At 31.5% G+C, this 14,734-nt stretch overlaps 1 long non-coding RNA gene across 4 annotated transcripts; it reads left to right on the forward strand.

The window, feature by feature from the left end:
- Nucleotides 1-9,442: 9,442 nt before the first annotated feature.
- LOC132308340 (uncharacterized) lies at nucleotides 9,443-14,269 on the forward strand. Of its 4 annotated transcripts, none has more exons than XR_009482417.1 (5): nucleotides 9,443-9,894; nucleotides 11,174-11,451; nucleotides 11,594-11,900; nucleotides 12,057-12,376; nucleotides 13,341-14,269. It is a non-coding gene; the product is annotated as an uncharacterized LOC132308340 (long non-coding RNA). The 4 variants fall into 4 exon arrangements; XR_009482415.1 differs by having other exon boundaries at nucleotides 9,444-9,894; nucleotides 13,329-14,269; XR_009482418.1 differs by having other exon boundaries at nucleotides 9,444-9,894; nucleotides 12,127-12,376; nucleotides 13,329-14,269.
- Nucleotides 14,270-14,734: the final 465 nt, after the last annotated feature.

Below are 14,734 nucleotides of genomic sequence, written 5' to 3' on the forward strand. Positions count from 1 at the left end.
TAATACTTGTCTAATTAGGTTTCCTTTTATTAAAAAACTCATAATAAATAGATAAATAGGTAATTTTTGTTAGAGTTTTATAGAAACCCTTTAAATATATCTTTGTATAGTGTGATAGAGTTTTATTGAAAATAAAATTAGTAATTTGTAATAGAGTTTTATAAAAATTATTTTATTTTCTTTAAATATATCCTTATCTAATTAGATTTAATTTTATTAAGAAACTCATAATAAAAGCTAATTTGTGGTAGAGTTTTATAAAAATTATTTTATTTTATATATTAATTAATTAATATTTTTTATATTAATAATTCTTGTCTAATTAGATTTTTTTTATTAAAAAATTCATAATAATAAATAGATAAATAGGTTAATTTAAATTTTATTATGAAGATTTTAGTGTTTTTTTTTTTTTTTGTAAAAACTCTTTTCATATTAATTAATAAATATTTTTTATATAAATAAATAAATATTTAAATACTAAAACTCTTTACACATCTAATAATAGTATAGATAAAAACTTTTTTTTATATCATTTAATAAATATTTTTTATATAAATAAATAAATACTAAAACTCTTTGGCAGAGTTTCTGTATTTTACTCTGAAATTCTGGATTTCTAGAATTCTCAATTTATGTACCCATTCCTCTTTCCTCCGTACCTCTATTTATAGGCTTCTTAGATGTATAGGATGATTACATGTATCATTTTTTGTTAATGACATAATCATAATTGGGCCGGGCCGGTTATATTGTGGTAATTATTCATAAAAAATAACTATTCTTTTTATATTGAACTAAAAATAAGAGTTTTATACATAATGTGATTGATTTTATTAGGTAATTTTTAGAATTTTATAGAAACTTTTTTTACAAAAACTATTTTTATATCAATTAATAAATATTTTTTTATATAAATAAATAATACTGAAATACTGAAACACTTTACACATTTAATAATAGTATAAATATAGATATATGTGGGGTTAAGTGCAGAAAACATAGTTATTAGGATTTCTGTTGCATGGTCATGGACACGGTGAGCATTTAGAGCAAGTCGCACCAAACCAACGAGAAGCCACTTCCTCGGTAGCCAGTTTCTGTGCCTCCTGAAACTCCACCCTCAATAGCAAAGAACAACAGGGCACAGAAGCAATGTGAGTAACTCAAGGAAAGCCATTGGAGATGATAAGTAAGCTATGTATGTTTATGATGAGTACAACAAGGTCTACATGTTGGGGCTTTTTATTGTGCTATGGAACTATTAATAGTCCATCCTGTGACAACCACATGCAACCAATCTAATAACTATGAAAAGGGTTTGTTCCTACACTCTTCATTGGAGTAGACTGATAGTTTATGGCTTCAACTATAAATGTAACTTTAACATTTATTGCCTTAGAAATAAATAAATAAAAACTCCTATATTCTATATAATATATATTTACGATCTATGTTTTTACGATTTGAGTAGACTGATAGTTAATGGCTTCAACTATAAAATATATGATCCATCTCATTCGATAATTAATGATAGATATGGGATAACATATGTAAAACCAAGTTAACTACAAGGTCCATATAAGCTTTAGTGAAGATGTTACGTGGGAAGCCAAGGAAGAACCACCGCATGCATTTAGGGATGAATTGGGTTTGAATGACGGACGAGTTTTAACAGGAAAGCCCAACTTTACATCCTCCAAGTGGCCTACCCCAAGTGTGTGTACAAGCAATTAATGTCACAAGATTTTTAATCACCAATGAACCATAAAAATTAAACCAACGTACTATGTGTTAAGAGAGGAGACAGAGAATATAAAAATTCTATTTTTAAAAAAATTTAAAATAAATATCTATTTTTTATGGGTGCTGATATTGACATTCCAAAATAGTACTTTGGAACTTCATTATTATTTTTATTAAAGTAAAATACCAAAAATTCCCTGTTTCCCTCCCTAAAAAAAAAAAAATTCCCGCATTGCCAAACCCCCCACACTGTCTCACTTCTTTCTCTTCCTCTCTCAAACCAATTTTTCATTGCCAACCTCCACAATTTTATTCCTTTTTTTTTTTTTTTTTTTTTTTTTTTTTCAATCGATAGGATATGGATGATTCGTTTCCTGACTCTTAAATGTTCAATTCTTAGATCTTTTAACTTTTTGACTTTTCCTGTTGATTTCTTCCATATGAATGCAAACTCATCGTGTTAATACTTTTTCAATTGTCCACTTATATAGATATGAAAGAAAATTATGAAGCCGACAATACAGAGTCTCAAGCTTCCAAAATAAATAAATAATAATAATAAAACAATACAAAGTCTCAAGGTTTTATGATATTGGCACCTTGAGGGGAGGAAAAAAAAAACAAAAGAAGAAAGATGTGAGAAAGCATTATAAATTTGAAAGTCAATTTCATATTATGTTGAGATTATTAAGAATTTAAGATCATCGCGACTTTAATGATCAATGTCGAATACAATATTGTTGGTATTATTTATTTGTTTTAGTTGTCGATTTTGGATAAAGTAATTAATCAAGGAATTTTTGATATGTGATTGTAGTATGAGGCCATAAAAGGAAGGACATTTTAGAGAATGGTGGAAGAGGGAATAGGAAAGAAAGAGGTGGTTATTTAGCCAAGAAATACAAGACCAATATTTCACTGTCTTTCTGTGGCAGAGTAAAAGTAGTTCATTTAAAACCAATATAAATTTCAAAACAAAAACTCTCCAAAAATAAATTAATAAAAATAACTCTCTTTACTTACTGAAGAAAAAATAATAATAATAATAATAAAAAACTTTTAAATAAATTAACAATTGAAAATTTAACAAAACAATAACTATGAAAGAAAGCACAAAAAAATTAATAAAATAAGAATTTAGGTTCTTCAATCATGGATTTTTTTTTAAAATTCAAAAATTCAAATGAAAATTCTGTTTTAGATTTTGCAGAAATTAATTTTTTATAGAATTCTTATACAAGCATTCCAATACATTCCATAGATATGAAAACCTAGTTTTTGATCGAAAATGAATATATATATATATATATAGAAAGAGTTCCATAATCTTTCTCTATCAGAGTGGAAAGCTGGCTTTGTTGGAGCCAAAAAAGCTTACTCGGATGGGACATCGAACATTCTTGATTTGGATGGCCACCCGCCAATCCTTACCAAAGTAGGAAATAGAATCGAATAATCTACCTTGGGAAGTCTTAAAGTAGACCCTCTACCTCCTTTTTAGGCAGGTCGTGGGGCAACCCGGGGACCAAGCCGAGGGGCAATCCACATCTCTAGCCCAACTATCTGCAGCGGAGCACGTCAACAAGGAAAATCATTGAAATCAGCTCCGTTTCCACAGAAGCTCAAATCTACTAACCGATGAGTGAGAAGCCTGGTTGATGGTCTTGATGGTTGACGGCTTAGGCTGAATGCTGGCTCATAATTCACGCTAGCTAGATGCTTAACACAGCCGTGTTGAACATTCCTTTGACCAGAGATCGGGTCACGGACAGCGGGCAGAGGTTTGTTGATCTGTAGCTCTCGACTTCGTAGTGCCAGCTTGTAGGGCTAGGTCACCTAAAATATGCAAGCACGGGCCCTGTTCCATAATCTTCAAACCAGTCGAACCAGTCGAAGTAACCCGTCTTCCCTGGGAGCCGGTTAGGCAGGCCCTTCGGGTGACCATTTCCATCGAACGAAGGGAATCCTTCTGAACGCACCGCTGTACCTCAATAACGAGCCGTTTCAACCCTTCTTCGGCTTCTTAGCCTCTGGCGGGTGATTGTACAGAGTAGGTTGCTGTAATCCTGTTTTTCAATTTTTCTTAAAAAAAAAAAAAAAAGGAGAGAAAGAAAGATGGAAAAAATTATGTATGAAATGAAATTTTAAGACAATGAGGTTATGGAAAGAATTGTGCTTGAGTTGGAAAGATTTTAAAATAATTACATTATGAAGAGTTTAAATTTTAGGATAGACACGTCATATTTTTATGTAAATCGATTTTTATAATGGTGATTTTTATAATGTACAAAATTAGTGTTTAAGAAAGTTTGACTAGAGTCTATTTTGTTATTTTAACTTAATAAAAAAATTGAGTGGGACGCTATAGTATATTTGTGGAGCGCCTATACCCACCAAACTTTTTTATTATTGATATAATAAGAGTGTATGGGTAAAAAGAATATAAAAGCTTTCTCTCTCTTCTATTTTGTTTTTGTTAAAAAAAAAAAAAAAATGCATTTCCATTATCCTCATACATGCATCTTTTTACTTCCCATTCCATTCCACTAGATAAAATAAATAAATAAATAGCAGAGAGAGTCTCATCCATCCCTTCCCTCAGTTACATTCATGTGTTAAGAGAGGAGACAGAGAATATAAAAACTCTATTTTTAAATTATGTTGAGATTATTAAGAATTTAAAATTAACTCGACTTTAATGATCGATGTCGAATACAATATTGTTCATATTATTTATTTGTTTTAGTTGTTGATTTTGGGTAAAGTATTAGTATTATTATTATTATTTTAAATAAATTTATGAAGAGCAGTGTCATAGAGGTGTTGCAAGTTGAAGCACATATACGATTAAAATTATATAATTACACCTTATAAATTCACACTTTTTTACTAAGATACATTTTCATTGCATGCATTTATAAATATCAAGAGTTATTCAATAGACGTTTCTAAAACTCCTTGATTTCAAGGTTTTTCTCTCATTCTACTTGCTCTCCCTATCAGAAAAATATTTCAATGGCCTGGACTTTCCCATGACATTGCAAAGAGCGTCTTAAACTTCTATGTTCCTTTTGCCTCTTTTCATCTGTATTAAATATTTTTCTTACTTCGGTAATGAATAACCAGACAAAATAGAATATAGTTCAATGTTAATACAGAGAGTATTTTTTTTTTTTTTTTCATAGGAGTATCTAGGATGAGTCAATTCCGTCAATTGAAAAATAGAGTTTCAATAACTTGTAACCTCTAACAAGTGCCCACCAAATTTAAGGATGTAATATTTTATAAGTATTGATTTTCTAAATTACAGTTTTTATTTTTCTTTTCAATTTCATTTACTTGTGTTAGATTTTGCTTGTTTTGAAGCCCTTCAAAAAGATTCTTGAATCCTTAATACCATACAAATAGAGGAATAAATAAGGGAAATTGATCTCTATTGGTTGTACAAGCAGGATGATTCTTTATTTTTTATAAAATTTTATAAATTATTTTGTATGAAGATGACAATAAAATTTTAATTTTTATATGACAATTTTCAAATTTACCATGTCAAAGTTGTATATTTTTTTTATGGAAGACTAGGAGTTCTAATTACGTGCAATTGTAAAAAAAGTTAGTGGTATCTGCGCACTCTACAAATATACACCACAAATGTACTATAGCGTTCCACTCAATTTTTTTATTAAGTTAAAATGACAAAATAGATCATAGTCAAACTTTCTTAAACACTCATTTTGTGCAGTGATATAATTGATGACTATTGATGACTATAAAACCCCCCCACCCCCGCGCCGCGATAAAAATCAACTCACATATAAAATCTATTGTGGCTATCCTAAAATTTAAACTTTTCATAATGTAACTATTCTAAAAGATTTTCAACTCAAACACAATTTTTTCTATAACCTCATTATCTTTAAAATTTCATCTCATACATAATTTTTCCATATCTTTTTCTCCTTTCCTTTTTTTTTTTTTTTTTGTATTTAGAAAAATAGAAAAACAAACTATTTCCATATGTGTGTGTGTGTGTGTGTGTATATATATATATTCATTTTCAAAAACTGGGTTTTCATATCTCCGAAATGTATTGGAATGCTTCTATAAGAATTTTAAAAAAAATTAATTTTTACAAAATTTAAAACAGAAATTTCATTTGAAGTTTTGAATATTAAAAAAAATCCATGATTGAAGAACCTAAATTCTTATCTTATTGATTTGTTTGTGTTTTTTTTCCTATTTATTGTTTTGTTAAATTTTCAATTGATAATTTGTTGAAGAGTTTTTTGTTTTTTTCTTTTCATTAAGTAAAGATAGTTTTTTTTTTTTTTTTTTTTTTTTTTTTTTTTTTTTTTTTTTTTTTTGGAGAGTTTTTGTTTTGGAATGATTTTTTGGTTTTACTCTGTCATATGAAGTCAGTGAAATATGGATTTTGTATTTGTATGCAACAATCACATACCAAAAATTCCTTCATTACTTTACCCAAAATCAACAACTAAAACAAATAAATAATACGAACAATATTGTATTCGACATTGATCATTAAAGTGGCATTAATCATTAATCTTAAATTCTTAATAATCTCAGCATAATTTAAAATTAACTTTCAAGTTTATAATAATTTCTCACGTCTTTCTTCTTTCCTTTTTTTTCCTCCCCTCAAGGTGCCAAAATCATAAAACCTTGAGACTTGGACTGTTTTATTATTATTATTTATTTTGGAAGCTTGAGACTTCGTATTATCCGCTTCATAATTTTCTTTCATATCTATATAAGTGGACAATTGAAAAAGTATTACTTCCTCTATCCTATATTAATAGTTCATTTTTCTATTTTTGGTTGTCCCATAATAGTTGTCCCATTTCAAAAATCAATGCACTATTTTTATTAATATTCTCAATTTATCCCTAAAAGATAAAACACAATAAAGTGTCAAAATCGTGAATCTCATCAAAAAATAACATTTAAAATAGATAAATTAAAAAACCAATGTAATAAAAATTACTATCTTAAAATGTATAAATTTTGAATATGGACGTCAATAATGGGTCAAAGGGAGTAACACGGTGAGTTTGCATTCATATGGAAGAAATCAACAGGAAAAGTCAAAAAGTTGCAAGAAAGAGTTTAACATGAAAGAGGTTTTTTTTTTTTTTTTTTCTTTTCCTTCGAATAATGCTATATTGTGTGGGCTCACACAGGGCCCTCATCCAATGGTTGAAAACGGACTGGTAGAATTAAGGAAAAGCCATTCACCTATGATCATGGAACGTGTAAAAAACGTATTGGAATATTCTCTCGTACTTTAAAGTTTGTAGAGAATCAGTCACTTATGCGTGTCACTTTTACGACTTGATGTACTTATTATTCTCTTCTTTTTTTCTTTTAAAGCAAATACACAATCACTAGTCCAGACTTGTTTACATGGCGCTTATCATTGACAATAAGTGCAAGAGATGGACGGGCATACAGACGTTTCACTACAAAATGGCATGTGCGGACGCATAGACTGAGGTCTAGCAGGCAGAGGATCTCGGTCTTATTAAGAATTTCAAGGTGGGAAGAGATTTAGTCCATCAGGTGGAGATTTCTCATTTACTTTTTGCGAACGATACCTTGGTACTTGTCCTGTCCAAAACCACCACCATAAAATTTGTTGTGTTGAGAATTTGCATTTGCCATGTAGTCCATGCTACATCGAGCACAAAATTTCCTTCTTTAAAGATATGCCATTAGTTTCTCACTTTATAATGGTTAAAGAATTATATAGGTATCCATAAATTTTCATTCAATTAAAAAACTGCCATATAACCTAATTTAATTGAGAAGTAAATCCTTTTCCATTTAAATTGCATTTAGTTCTCTTTTATTGTTAGTAAAGGGATGGGTCATAATAATTACGGAGACTTCTTCTATTCTTTTCCCTGGAACCAGAGACCTCGTCTGTGAAGTAAATCATCGTACCTACGGTCCAACCAACAATAATATGCAAACCCTAGTGGCATCGTACATATTATGATTATAGAAAAAAAGGGATAGCAGAACCAAACTCTTAAAACACTCTATAATTTACTGCACATGTATTTTTCATCTCGAGACATAATATTTTACTCTCTGTGTAATATCATATCAAAAAATATTCTATTCAATCTTACCCTGTCCAAAACCACCACCATAAAATTTGTTGTGTTGAGAATTTGCATTTGCCATGTAGTCCATGCTACATCGAGCACAAAATTTCCTTCTTTAAAGATATGCCATTAGTTTCTCACTTTATAATGGTTAAAGAATTATATAGGTATCCATAAATTTTCATTCAATTAAAAAACTGCCATATAACCTAATTTAATTGAGAAGTAAATCCTTTTCCATTTAAATTGCATTTAGTTCTCTTTTATTGTTAGTAAAGGGATGGGTCATAATAATTACGGAGACTTCTTCTATTCTTTTCCCTGGAACCAGAGACCTCGTCTGTGAAGTAAATCATCGTACCTACGGTCCAACCAACAATAATATGCAAACCCTAGTGGCATCGTACATATTATGATTATAGAAAAAAAGGGATAGCAGAACCAAACTCTTAAAACACTCTATAATTTACTGCACATGTATTTTTCATCTCGAGACATAATATTTTACTCTTTGTGTAATATCATATCAAAAAATATTCTATTCAATCTTATTCTTTTCAAGAACAAATAGATCAAGTTGAAGAAACAATAGGCAACACATAAAGTAGTAGAAGTAGAAATTTTGCAATAGATGTGAGCTTTCTGGAGTAAATTTGGCCCGGCACCCTCTGCTAAGGATAAAATAAATTCAGCCTAGCATCCAATGCCCCTTTACGGATTACATTAATTCTCTCTAAATTAGTTTGGAAAATATTCATGGAATGTTAACAAAAAAATCCTATTCTTCGATCACCAAAAAACATTCTATTGCTAATAACAACAATAATATTTAATGTTTGTAGTTAAAAGCTAGCACAAGAGACTTAAAATATTGATGAACCAAAAAATGTTCTCATCCATGATGAATTCTGCACTACTAATCACTATAGTTAGTGGTATGGATTAGAACAGCTGGTGCATTTTATCAAATCTTTTATTAAAAAATTAGAAGCACCTGATAATTGGTAAGACACAGCATATTAATTCTGGAGCTTGAGGCGGTGAAAAGGTAGCATATTAATTCTGGAGCTTAAGGCGGTGAGGTAGCATATAGCACATGTGTGTATTTATATTGTATTAATTAGCTAGCTTAGCATCCAAGAAACTGATCATTAGCAATCTAAGAGTAATAAGCTTGGTATTCAAGTTAACTATATCTATATATACATATATGGTATTAGCTTCAATTTCACTTTAAATAAAAGAAACTCATTTGTACATACATAAAGAAAGATCTATCATTTATTTCTTTGATGTTCAGGTAATATGCCATTGCCAGAGGAATATAGGTTTAAACCAACAAATCAAGAACTCATCCGTAATTACTTAAAGAAGAAGGTTAAGGGGGAAGAACTGCCCTCCAATGCAGTGATTGACATGGATGTCTACCACCACGAACCCGATTGCTTTACTGTATGTATATGGATTATAGTCTCCTCTCTCTCATCTTTTTCTTACTCATCTCTTTCTTAATTTGGATATATATGTGTGTGTATATATGTATGAATGTTTAATTAAGTTTAATGACGCCGTCTTGCCCTTAAGTTAAATGACGTAGTAGAATAGTACTAAAATTGACGCCGTTTTCCCCTCTCCTCCCCCTTAATGTTTTCTCGAAACCCTAAATAAACGCCGTCGCCGCCATATGCCCAGACCAACGCCGCTAACAGAGACGACGAGAAATACGGCTAAAGGAGAGGTTGCGGAGATCAACGCAAAGCCCAAACCAATGTTGCCTCGATTTGAGCAAGCTTCTGCCAGTGACGCGAAAAGTGGGTGATGGGTTTGACAGCACAGTCCAGGATTTCGGGGATGAGGCGGTCGAGTTGTGGTTTGGTGAATTGGAGGCGTCACGACCCTTAGAGAGAAGGGGATCGGCGGAGGAAGAGGGTTTTGACGGTGGAGGAATCGGCGGCGACGACGCCTCCATTTTCTCTCTCCATCGATTTCTGCTGTAGGACTGCCTGTTTCGATGAAGGTGAGTTCCTATATAATCAATTGTTCCTTTCACTCCAAATAATGTAGATGAATAATGTAGATGAATGATAGGGTTCTAAACCCTAAATTGATCATAATCCTTTGAATTGGAGATTAGCCACCAAAAATATGAAGTTTTTATTCATAATAACCCTAATCCCATTACACGAGCATCATATATATATATATATGGAAAATAGAAATAGCAGACTTCCTAACATAACAAATAATAATTGGAAAGAAACAATATTCCTAAAATAGACTTAAGAGTAGTAGTTTCCTAACGAGGAATGCTCTAAGAGCAAGCTTGCAGAGGCGGATTGTAAGGCAATTGTTGATCCAGTGTACAAATTGGGGCCAATTGATGATTCCAGTGTAAAATCTGCATTTATCCTGTATGAATCTCCATAAAGGCTTGATGAAGTCGCATTCAAGGAAGAGGTGACAGTGAGATTCTGGTTTTGAAGAGCAGAGTAGGCAAATTTTCAGTTCAACTTTCGACATTGTTTTGCTATCCAAGGTGGGTAGTTTACGTTGTCTTGGGATGGCAATTGAGTCCCATATAAGCTTGGGCTATGGAGCCGCCGGTGATGATGGGGAGAGTGCAGAGAGGGTATGCTTGAGTGTGTAGGCACCAGTAGGACCTGCATTCCAAAAAATTCTGTCAATGGAATCTGGTTGAGGAGGTTTGAGAGTACGTAGTTCAGGGATAACAGTGGTGAGTTGGTGTGGAAATGCCCAGGTGGTGGAGTTAACAAATGAGCTAACTTTTGTGTTGGTGGATGATCCTAATGATTATATGGTGCACTCATTGAAGAGGTCAGTAAGTGGACCATTGTCTAGCCAATTATCTGTCTAGAATCCCATCAACTTTCACTACAATGAATCCTTTGATACGGTCTGAGAATATATATATATATATATATATATATATATATATAACGTATTCAACCAGCGTCCCAAGACGTATGGATCGAGCACACACAATCCACTGATTTCCTTTGTGCAGCACATGCAAGACACAAAAGAAAACTAAGAAATAACAAATATTATATTTTCTTTTGTCTTTGCTATCTTTTTAATTAACGTCTTCCAAACCCTATTTGATATATGTAGACACATATTTATATATCCATCTTATATATATGTGACTGTGTGTGCATACACTGCAATTAGCCTCTCTGTGTGTGTGTATATATATATTATCTTTCACTAGATTAATTCTTGTGGTTTAATTTTCTCAATTATATTCTTATATCTTGCACATGTTTGTGTAACAGATCATGATATGAACGAGCTTGATAAATATTACTTTGTAGAAAGAAAGAAGAAATTCGTAGCTGCGAATGGTACAACACCAAAGCGGGAAGTCAAAGGACATTTTTGCTGAGGATGGTGGAGGGTCAGCAACAATAAAACCATTCGAGACAAGCTAGGCAATGCTATTGGTTCAGTGATGTCGTTAACATATTTCAGTTACAAAAATAGCAATCAAAGACGTGAAGAAAGCATCAAAACTGATTGGATCATGCATTAATTTAAGCTAAAAAATGATAAGGTATGTTTAATATAATTTTTCATATTAATATATGATACATATTTCAACCCTACAATATGTCTCTTCTTCTCTGTATATATGTCCAAACATTAATTTTTGATTTATTCATTATTAATTAATTAATTGTTGTGTGTGAGTGCAGTTCCAAGAATGGGTTTTGCGTAGAATCCGGGATGGGAATAAAAGGATAAACAAGAAATTAACTGTAGGAGGCAGTGAGAATTTGCAGCTGCAAATTAGTCCCATGAATACTGATGATGATGATCAGTACCTTAGTAGTTGTGGAAGCACTCGTGATTAGGTACTAGCTGTTGGATATAGGTTTAAACCAACTGATGAAGAACTCTTTTCTGATTACTTAAGGAGGAAGCTTAATGGTGAACAGCAATTGCCATCCAATGCAGTCATTGATATGGACATCTATGCATATGAGCCATGGTTTCTTTCATGTAAGCAATTAGTTACTATATCATGATATCAACTAGTTAAGTAATGCCATATCTAACTCTCTATTTATATATAGAGTATTAGTTTCTTTAAATTCAATCCTTGATTAATTAATATTCTTGTATATGACTTTAATTAATTGTCTATATGTATATTAGATGATATTCATGGGTCCAATAGCAATATGGATAATGATGAGCATGAGCGTAATAGATATTATTTTGTAAGTCGACAGAAGAAATGTGTAACTAGTGATAGAGGGAAGAGGCCCGATAGAGATGAAAAAGGGAAGTTTGATGTTGGAGGATGTTGGAAGGCCAGCACCGGAGACAAATACATTCGAAACGCCCGAAATTTGAAAGTCATTGGCTAGATCAAAACCTTAACATTTTACAAGTACAAGAGCAAAAATCGAAATCGTCGTGAATGCATGAAAACTGATTGGATTATGCATGAGTATAGTCTTTCAAGAGATACGGTACGTACTATATGCTATGTATTAATAAGTACATTAATTTAGAGTTCTATTATATATGTATATAAAGTACTCTTACTTAGTTAATTAATTTGTATGCATGCATGTATTCTTCGCTGAGATTATAGTTAAATACTTCAATTATCAATATAAATCATATGTATTTTCAATAATAACATCATGCATGAAATTAATATTTATATATGTTCATTGAGTATATATTCCAATTTGAATAACTAAGTTAGCTAGGTAGACATGAAAGTAGCTATATATATATATATATATATATATATAGCAGTCCTTTCTTACATTATGAGGTGCTTTGGAAAAACCAGTAACTGAAATTCTTGGGTCTATTTTACTAATTTCAGTATGCACTATGTGAGTGATATATTTTTTAATTTATCATTAGTAATGAGCTGCATAAATTAAGACAGCTAGATATTAAAACAAATAAAACAGATGTTAATTGTAATTGCAATTGGTTAAACCTTTTTAATTTTCGAAAATGAAAGATGTAGTTCTTAATGCACATAAGCTAGATATGATGTAACTTCTATTTGCAATTGTTAATAAGGAAACCTTTTGAATTTTCGAAATTGAAAGATGTAGTTCTTAATGCATGGCGAGCATTGTATAGTTAAATCTTAAGCTATAAATAAATAAATAAACTAATCTTTGCATATATGTTCGTATGTGTGTTTATATATGTATATAAGCCATATTCAAAGAGCATGCTGAATAGAAAAGTTCATTCAAATGGACTTATATACTTGTACATAAGAATGTATCACTAATGCATGAACTCAAATCCTTCATATGTATATATATGTAAGTTTTACTGCTTAATTCTTTGTTTAGAACATACTTGGTTTTTATTCTATCAATGGATCAATTTATTGCTACTGTAATCATTTTACCATTAGATATTTACTGAACTGATGTGTTTGGGCAGGTATGAGTGCAGTTCCAAAAATGGGTGGTTTGCCGAATAAGAGATAATAGCAAGAAAAGCAAGGAAGAAAGAAAGCGAAACAAAAATGAAGGCAGTGACGAAAGTTACACCAATATTACTTGTGAGGAAGAAATAGTAGTGCCTAACATGGAATTGGTAACTCCAAACACCAAGAATGAAGAGCAGCAGCAGGAGGAACGTTTTGCAAATATGTCCCACATGAGTAGTAGTACTGAGCTGAAATCCAACAATAACTGTGAAGGAAAATCTGACATGGAATTAGAAAATGCAAATGAAGAATATTTAAATTGGATGGAGTATATGTTTTTTGATGATCATGAAGTGCAGTAGAAACAATTTTCAAATATGTCCCACTCCCACTCCCACCAAGAGCTGCTGCAAGAAAAAGGAGTACAAGAGCAGCTGAAACCCATGGAAATAGAAACTGCAGATGAAGAATATTTAAATTGGCTGGAGCTTATATGTTTCGATGATGATGAAGAGCAGCAGAAACAATTTTCAAATATGTCCCACTCCCACCAAGAGCTGCTGCAAGAAAAAGGAGTAGAAGAGCAGCTGAAACCCATGGAATTGGAAATTGCATACACCAAGGATGGAGAGTATTTAACTGAGGAGTAGGAGGAGCATTCGCTGCAAGAAAAATCGGACATGGAATTGGAAACTGCAGACATGGTGTATAAAGATTTGTCCAGGACGTAGATTTCCCTTTTCTGCAGAATAAAGATTTACTTTTAGGGCAGGATGAAGTAGAATTATATTTGGTCAATTATGATGAATAACCCCAATTGTGTGTTTGAAATAAGCTGTAAATAAGAGAGTCTCTGATCTCCATTGACATGTATGACCAAAATTGTGTTTCTAGATTGTTATTCAGCATTCTTGATCTGTAAACATAAATATAGTACTTCTGTTCATTCTCACTTTTGTTTTGCTTCCCCCTTTCTCTATGAATATATATACACATATAGTTAGATATATAGATAGCGGTAGATCATGATTTCTTAGTTGGAAGAATATTATTAGATACAGAGGAGGTGGCCTTGAGAAATTAATGGTTACCAATTAATCACCTGTTTAGAATTAGGTGTAGTGCTTCACAATTTCGTAGCAGTGCATGCAAAAGAAGAAATGTCGAGCACTCAATGCAACATTCCCTTTCATCTTGGAGAAGGAACCGAAAAATAATAATAATAATAATAAATAAATAAATAATAATAATAATAATAATAATATCCCCAACCCAGCTTAAATCCCAAAACCCAAAATAAAGAGCAAGCAGCCTTTAAATTAAATTCTTTAGTTACAGATGAACACAGGTAGTAAGATTCTGACTATCATAGATTCATCAACCAAAAACAGATGCAACAACTAAAAGAAAGATCCAA

This window comes from Cornus florida, unplaced genomic scaffold, assembly GCF_030987335.1.
Source record: "Cornus florida cultivar Cherokee Brave unplaced genomic scaffold, ASM3098733v1 CherokeeBrave_3.0.0_Hap2_Chr05, whole genome shotgun sequence".
Lineage (NCBI taxonomy): Eukaryota > Viridiplantae > Streptophyta > Magnoliopsida > Cornales > Cornaceae > Cornus > Cornus florida.